This window comes from Solanum tuberosum, unplaced genomic scaffold, assembly GCF_000226075.1.
Source record: "Solanum tuberosum cultivar DM 1-3 516 R44 unplaced genomic scaffold, SolTub_3.0 scf00101, whole genome shotgun sequence".
NCBI classification, from domain to species: domain Eukaryota; kingdom Viridiplantae; phylum Streptophyta; class Magnoliopsida; order Solanales; family Solanaceae; genus Solanum; species Solanum tuberosum.
The window spans coordinates 333,230-342,001 of NW_006239029.1; the positions used below are offsets into that span (position 1 = coordinate 333,230).

General features: G+C 31.7%; 1 non-coding gene across 1 annotated transcript; it reads right to left on the reverse strand.

Moving 5' to 3' along the window:
• Window positions 1–7,238: 7,238 nt before the first annotated feature.
• TRNAH-GUG (transfer RNA histidine(anticodon GUG)) lies at window positions 7,239–7,310 on the reverse strand. Its single transcript has one exon. It is a non-coding gene; the product is annotated as a tRNA-His (tRNA).
• Window positions 7,311–8,772: the final 1,462 nt, after the last annotated feature.

Consider the following 8,772-nt stretch of genomic DNA (forward strand, 5'->3'; position numbering starts at 1 on the left):
TATATATATATATATATATAAATATTTAATTTTTTACATGGTATAATTTTTCAACAAATTCCTGACTCCGTCATTGACGAGGCTTGGTAGAGTATTATTTTTTAGAGGTTGCTTGGTGGATTGCACTTTCCTTCTACTTATCAAGCATTAAAGACTAAAAAAAAGCACCGATCGTGGTACACAGATAAAGTACATAATCATAATTAGTGAATTAATTAAACAAACACATGATAGGAGATTAAGTACATCAAAAGGTGACAAAATGTGTCAAAGCTGATTCATGTATTACCATGAGTTTACTTTAATTAAATTAACACAACTGTAATGAACTCTTGATTAAAGTTAAGTTCCTTTTTAATATCCAAAATATAAAGATATCTTGAAAAATAGAGTAACTTTTATTCACTGGCAATATGAAAAATAATTTACTATCATATTAAACAAGAGATAATTACATTTAACTACTTATGATAAGTACTGTACGGGATAAATTACCTTTAAAAAATAAGGTAAGTGACATGTTATAATATATTAGCATACGTCAATAATGTAAAACTCATTTATATCATTCATGTAATATATCATTTTTTCGATTTCAATTTGTTTGAATTAATATCCCAAGCTATATATCTAGGATGTTATATATCATGAGGAAAATACAAGAAGGAAATTTCATCTTACCTATGAATATAACACAAAGATAAAAATGTATCCTTCACGAAAAGAGGGAAGGGCAGGCTAACATAAACGGTCCAACCCTCGCAAAAGACCTACACATATAATTAACTGACAAAAAAAATTGCCTTTGCTATATTTGAGCCTTATAGAAGGCATTTGGCTCTTGTCAAAAAAAATTGCGTTACTTTTCTTTTTAATCTGTTTTAAAAAAATATTTGTTTTTCTTTTTTTCTGACATCTTTTTAATTAAAATCATATAAACAAATTGAAATGAAAAAAAATAGTATAAATTAAAACTTGAATTTTGTCCAACAAGCATTATGGCATATGCCTTGATCAGCATTTAAAAACTACAATATTAACCACGACAAGAGAATCAAATCTTCTATTTCTTATCATAAAGTTACCAAAAATATAAATGTAATACAATTGAAAGCGGAGTCAAAAAATTTAGTGTATATATTTTGAATCATAATAATTCTTTTTTACTAAATTTTGAATAAGTTATTTATATATATTAATAATTCTTTTAATATAAATATAAATTTTGAGCTAAAATTATTAAATTTTATCAAATTCGTAACTACTCTAACCTATCAAAATAAAGCCAAAAGAAAAGCTTATGCTAAGCGCCGCGTAATTTTATAAAAAGGAATATAACTGCGACTGCTCATGTTAAAAAGAAGAATCCTTTTAGCTAGGGCGGCCTGTGGCTCACTAAAAGTTGATTAAAATAATTTTGAAAGAAGGTGATCACAATGAATAATTATTTTATTTTTTTTAGTCAAACTATTTTGAATTTGCACGGCATAAGGAAAACGTCCTTTATCAAAAACAAAATTTATATTTTAAATCGAAATTGGAAATCTTTATTGGACCGTGATAAACTTGAGGGGGAATTTCTCAAATAGCCACTAAAAATAACTTAATTAGTCTCCATAACTATAATTTGCTAAATACGATTCGAGCTACGTGCTAGAGGGAGGAGATAGATGAGCTAGATTTGTTGAGGGAGGAAAGAGGCGAGCGAGAGAGTGCAAAGAGTGGAGAGAGGTGAATTGTATTTGTATATCTGTTGAATTGTATATGTATATCTATCAGAGAATTGTATATATATAGATGGTATACATATATATTTGTATATCTGGCGAGCGAAATTTGGGAGAGGGAGGAGAGAGGCGAATTGTATTTGTATATTTTTCATATAATTGTATATGTATAATTTGTATTTGCATATGTACAAGAGATGAGAGAACGAGGGAGAGGAAGAGAGGAGAGAGACGCACATAATTATAGCTAAAAAGAGGTTGCGAGTGGTAATTAATTCAAACTATAACTATGTTAGCTAATTAACTAGTATATGTTTGTTTATTCGTGTAATTTTCCCAAAACTCTTAATGAGATTGAAGCATCTTCTTGGAATTACTAAGGAGGTACGAAAGTATCCAGGGTTGCTCTTGAAGATGAAGTAAACATGGTCATGAACCAATATCTCGATATTATTGAAGGTATGAATAAATAATTTACCCTTATTAGTTGAGGATGAGCTCGAGCCTAATATCTTTGGCTAAGAGAGGAACAATCCTACCAACTACATCACATTTGTTGGTGAGAATAATTATTTATACTACTACAAGTTGCACACCACAACATTTTGGCCCCAAATAAAGAACAACTTTTTTTGGGATTGAAGTTTTCAGAGAAGTTTGTTGGAAAAGTTCTTTTTAGAACTTCATTTGGATGCCACAAACACTTATCTAAAAAATTAAAAAAAGGGATAATAATTTTCGGATGGGATATGATGCTATATTTTATATATCCTGTGTACAACAAAATCATATTTTATATTAAACTCTATATGCATTTCTAGTAATAAAAGTATATATATTTTTAGTCTCACTATTACATATTATTCACAAATCAAACAACCCTTATTCAAAATAGGGAAAAAGAACAAATATACCCCGAACTATCGTAAATGGTATACAGATACCCTCTATCATACTTTTGGGACATTGGTACCCCTGTCATTCAAAAACTAGAGCAAATATGTCTTTCTCTCTAACGAAAGACTAAATAGGGACACGTGGCGCAATCTAATCCAATTAAAGATAAGCTGCCCATGAGCATCATGACATAGGTAAAAGGGAACGAGGAGGCAATCCCCTGTCACGACCCGAGTCTACACCCTGGACGTGGCCGACACTTACGAACCATTGTTGGTCCCCAAGCGAACCCTCATCCTGGCTGACTACAAGCGGAAGACTAACTTAAGCATGCAAAAGCTTAAAACTGAATAAAATTCAATAAACTTAACTTTTCAAAACTTTAACTCAAATGAACAACTTAGAATAAAAAATAATATATTTAACTCGCCATAAAATAAGCACTTAAGTCTTTAAAATATTTAATAAAATAAATGAATAATACAGACTTCTCAACTATACTGACTATCTATGAAGCCTCTAACTGATAAAGATGGAAGTGGGGACAAGACCCACAACATCCTAACAACTGATATAACTGAAAGGTAAATGAAATCCTTCGGGAGCAAGGAGACTCACCATAGCTAACTCGAACTCCCGAATGTATCAACGAAGCTCATGTTGATGATCCTGAATACCTGTGTCTGCATCACGAGAAGATGCAGGCCAAATGGCTCAGTACGTGGAATGTACAAGCATGTAAGGGAAATTCTAAAACATAAACATTAGCTTGAACTTGATAAAAATGAAAACATACTTACCTCTTCACAAACTTACTCAACTCAAGGAATACTCAAGGATACTCAAAACTACTCAAACTTACTCAACTCAAAAGTATTCAAAGATAAGATACTCAACTCAGAGATTAGATACTTAACTCAAAGATATGATATTCGACTCTGGATACTCAACTCAATATAAAGCAACAATACACATGCAATATATGGAAAACTTTATAAAACAATAAAACAACTTAGTTTGTTAAAGAAAATGCAATAACAAACTCAACTTTACTTATATAATAAAGTAATATAGTTTTTGTGGGAGTTTCTCTAACCAACAACCATCACTATAAGCCTAAGTGATGGTACAACGTTTTACCTCACGTTGCCATGGACCGTCCGATACCTTGCCATCGGTATAAAACCTGAACTACTAAGTGGATCCACTAGTCTATGCTAAAAGCATCTTAATGATTCATCTAAAAAGTATGATCATTTACTACCCATGATGGCTACATGGTTTATGGAGACTTGTGTTATCTGAACTCGCATCCCCATATCGGTGCTCAATACTACTCCCAAAATATAATTAGCTCATATGTTTTAAAAACTAGACTTCTTTCCGTGATTTGTAGATTAGTGCTCAAAAACTTAGCTCAAAAGCTATCTTGGAAATCTCAGTTTCCGTTTTATTTAAATGTGAAAACATTTTAAATATCTTTGGAATACATAGTCCCCATATACTTTTGAAGAAATGAACTTCAACTTTACTCTTTACTGAACTCAAAACTTAAGTCTTAAAACAAAGTTAAAACATTTGCAAAAGACTTCTTAAAATATGGTTCATGCCGAATTATGGACGTGAACGACTCGATACAAGGTTTTCAATAACCATAGATAGAGCTCAGTACTTGGAACTCAAGAACTTCACTAATACTACTCATTTCAATAATGTTCAACTCAGAGGGTTCATGCGGAATTATGAGCATGAACTACTCGACTCAAGGACTCAAATATACTTCTTATCTCAAGACTGTTCGACTTATAATGTTCATGCGGAATTATGGGCATGAACAACTCAACTCCATGACTTCATGGGTAACATGTAATAGTCCCATGATTAGGAATATAATCTCAAAGGGATTTGAAACTCAATACTCAAGACTTAGAACTTAAAGATACTACTCCTCTCAAAGATACTCAACTTACGAAGTTCATGCGAAATTATGGGCATGAAACAACTCGACTCGATTGTCTACATAACTATATGGAACTCATGATACAACTCTTCTCATTCTCATACTTACTCAAAACTTAACTCAAATCGACGATGAATCTCAAAGGATTAACAATTGAACTCAAAGAATTTCTTGAACTCTACTCTTAACTCTCTCTTGAATGTGAATTATGAATTCAAGAGTTATGGTTCATGGTAGGAAGGATATCGTGATGATAAAGTGGACTCATGAATACATTCTCCTCATTCTCATACTCACTTTCTCGAGTCTTGAAACAAGTTATTTAAATTTGTAGAAGGTTCTTCAAAGAAAACTCAAAGGGACTATCTTAAATGTTCGGAAGAACTCTCAAGGCATAACTCTTAACTCTACCTTGAATTTGGATTTATGGATTCAAGGTTATGATTCATGTTCATGGATGATTTCTAGATGTTTAGAAGTCATTTAGAGTAGTTAGAATCAATGGAAAGTGTTAGGACACTTTAGAATGACTTAAATAGGCTATACGATGAAAAACGCCGATCCGAGCGCATCCCTGCGCAGCGTGCCAGGCCCCAATTTACTGGGTCTCATTTCTGGCGCGTCGCGCCAGCATTACCCCAGGCAAAACTGACGAACCTTTCCTCTCGTTTCTGACCTTAAATCGCTTTTAATCGATTTATTTTCTCAAGTTTTCCTTAGATTCAATTACCCGACCTAAGTACACACTAATCCACTCAAAACAACACTCAAAATAATCACATTCATCTCAAGAAATCATCAAAACCCCAACAAAACAAGATTTAGAATTAACTTCAAGAACACCTATCAAGAACTTAAATCCTTCAACTTTTGAGAATGAATTTACGTTGGAATAACATGTTTGGCGTGTGGGTGAACTAACCCAACACTATGGAAGCTTACATACTTCTTAGGGATCAAACTCATGGCGAAAACCCGCAACAACTCTCAAGAACGTCGACAAACTCCTTCATCCTTTCTCTTTTTCTCTTTTTCTCTCTTCTTTTCTCTTCTTGAACTCTCAACTAAAACCCTAGGCGTAAACTGGATTATAAAACTGAACCTAATCAGATTATACCCCTAAAATATTACTAAAAACGAATTAAATCTGATTGGGTAAGGAAAAGACCAAAATACCCCTCTAAAATCCGATTTTGCCTTTCCTTATCTAGATAGCCCAACTTCGAATGGACATATCTCCCTCATACGAACTCGAAACTGAGCAAACTCGGTGGCGTTGGAAATATAATTCAAAGATCTTTCCTACGGTATATGGTAGAACACCTAACTCATCTGAGCTATGAGTTATGGTCGTTTTAAGTCGATCCGAAACTCATACTTAGCTTAACTTGCAAAATTTCAGATTTTGCTATTTCCAATTTAATTCTTTTTGGAACTCAAGGTGCTACATCTAGTGACCTTAACACTTAAGAAATTTTTAATTCCTTGGTAAAATCTCACTCACTACAAAGAACGGTTCGAGTCTTAGTTCAAAAAATTTTCTAGGGTGTTACAGCCCCTCCCCCCATCTTCCGCATATCTTGCTCATCCGACATGGCATGAATCACCGAACCTGCACTCAGGAATTGTAATGCTTTGAAAAAAGTGTGATTCATTAAGTGAAAGACGCTAACTAAATAGTTAGAGATGCCACAAGCAAAGATCATATAGCCTAATTGACTGCAAGTTGAATAAGCTATGACCCTCTTTAGATCATTATGTAATATTCCAGTGGTTGCCGCAAGGAATGACGTCATAGCTCCTGCAAAAGTAATAACAATCAAAGTCGTAGGTGGGTATTCAAATAAAAGGGAACACCTTGCTATCATGAAAACGCCAGTTGTTACCATAGTAGCTGCATGTAGGGGTGTTCACGGTTTGGTTTGGGTCGGTTATTGGTCAAAACCAAAACCAAACCAACTTAATCGGTTTTAAAATTATCAAAACCAAACCAAATCAAATATAATATACATTTATCGGTCTGGTTGTTTTCGATTTTGGTTCGGTTATTAACCATACATAAAAATAAAAGAAACAATTCATTCAAAACGTGAAAAAAATGACAACAATCCATTCAAACAAAAAAATAGTTAGAATGACTGAAATTATTGAACTTTCGATCACTGAATTTATTATGATTAAAGCTTTAAAATTCACTATATTAGCTTAGAAGGAACAGACATTAACATTTTCAGTCCCACAAAGAATTGAGACACTCATATACATGAAGCCAATAAGAAAAATGTTCTCACCTTGGACATTTTTTCTTTCATAAGTAAATTATAAATAAATTTTGATGAAACATATACAAAATCTTTAAAATTGTTTATGAATATAATATATTATGTATGTGTAATAATAAAATTTATGTATATAACTTGTTGGTTCGATTCGGTTATTTCTTCGATTTTTTTCGAACAAAACCATAACCAAACCAAATACTATCGGTTCTTAACAATCTAAAACCAAACCAAACCAAAACCCAAATTAAATCGGTTCGATTTGGTTTTTATCCAAACCATGAACACCCCTAGCTGCATGAATCAAAGCGGATACCGCCGGTCACGTGTCCCTATTTAGTTTTCCGTTAGAGTGACATATAAAAACAAACTTTTTGTGGCTGCTGGGATTCGAGCCCAGGTCTCCACGGCCACAACGTGGAATTCTTACCACTAAACTACAGCCACTTTGTTGTTGAGATGGTCAAGTTTAATAATCTTAAATAAATATCTTCTGTGATAAGTCCAATCTAATTAGGAAGAAATAAATCCAGCTAGATGATTATCCATGGTATGTGAAGAAATAATTTATATTTTATTATTCGCAATAATATTGTTAGAAATCATAACAAGATATTTTATTTTTTTGTTTTTCATGAAATAGGAATGAAACATCAAGATTCAGTTAACATAAGATTCGACGATAAAAAAAATACAAGAAAGAAAGTATATTATATTTTATTTTTTTCTAAGCTTAAGTTTATATCCAGGCAGCAAATATATATATATATATATATATATTTGAAAAAACAAGAATTTATCTTAATGAGATGCATGCAAACATGTTGAATTGAATCCTAAACATACCATACACATTGATTCCATTAAGTACCAAAGTTTAAGAAGATATAAACAATAAATTTAACTTATATATGTAATTTGTTGGAAGAAAAAACACTATCATGAAAATAGTGGGGAATACTTGAAAGCTTGAGGTGTGTTCAAGACATTGTCCTTAAGGATATTTCACCAGAAATAGGTATATTTTCCAGAATTTAACAAGTTCTTCTAATATAAAATTTAACAAAAAATAAATAGAGAAGGAAACTCAACACAAAAAAAATAATATTAAGGAAAGAAGATAGAAATTATTTTTATATTTCTACTCTACCAAATGAAAGAACTTACCTATAAATAGGTAAAAAGAAGAAAAAAAAACTTATAAGAGTGAGGTTGTGAGCAAATTAAAGGGTCCAATGGTAATATATGCAGAATAAATGACAATAATGGTCATAGAGAACCTAAGGATGATGGTTAATGAAGAATAAATGTTCTGTTATAAGTAACTGATTTGTACAGCCAATAGCATCACCTAATGTCGAGAGCTAAATTCATTTTGAGATGGGCGGCTCAAATAGATTAGTGGCCCGAAGTCAAAATTAAATGAAGGTCTTAAATTTAAATTGTTAGTAAGTTTTATATAATTGATTTCTTTTGATTTATTTTTTCAATTGATATTATAATTATTCTTGTTTTATACCATCTTTCACGAGACATAGTACTCCAAATATCTCAAATTTCTTTTAATTATCTTTTCATTTTGTATGAAAAGTTTACTTTTCTACCAATAGTGTTCAATATTTTTCTTAAAAAAGATTACGCGAATTGACAAATATTACTAGTGTATTATTTAATACAGTTATAGTTTCATATAATTATGAACCATGGCTACAGTTTAATGAAATTTGCTATAAAGAATCTCAAGTATTTGTATAAATTTTATTTGTATATATTAGTTTGTATACATTTATATACGTATTAATAGTTTTTTTATTATACTGTATATATCTATACGTATTTGTGTATATACAAACTTCCATTTCTGGTGTTTGGTTGTATATTCTTTTCCAGTTTATTATCACCCACGATA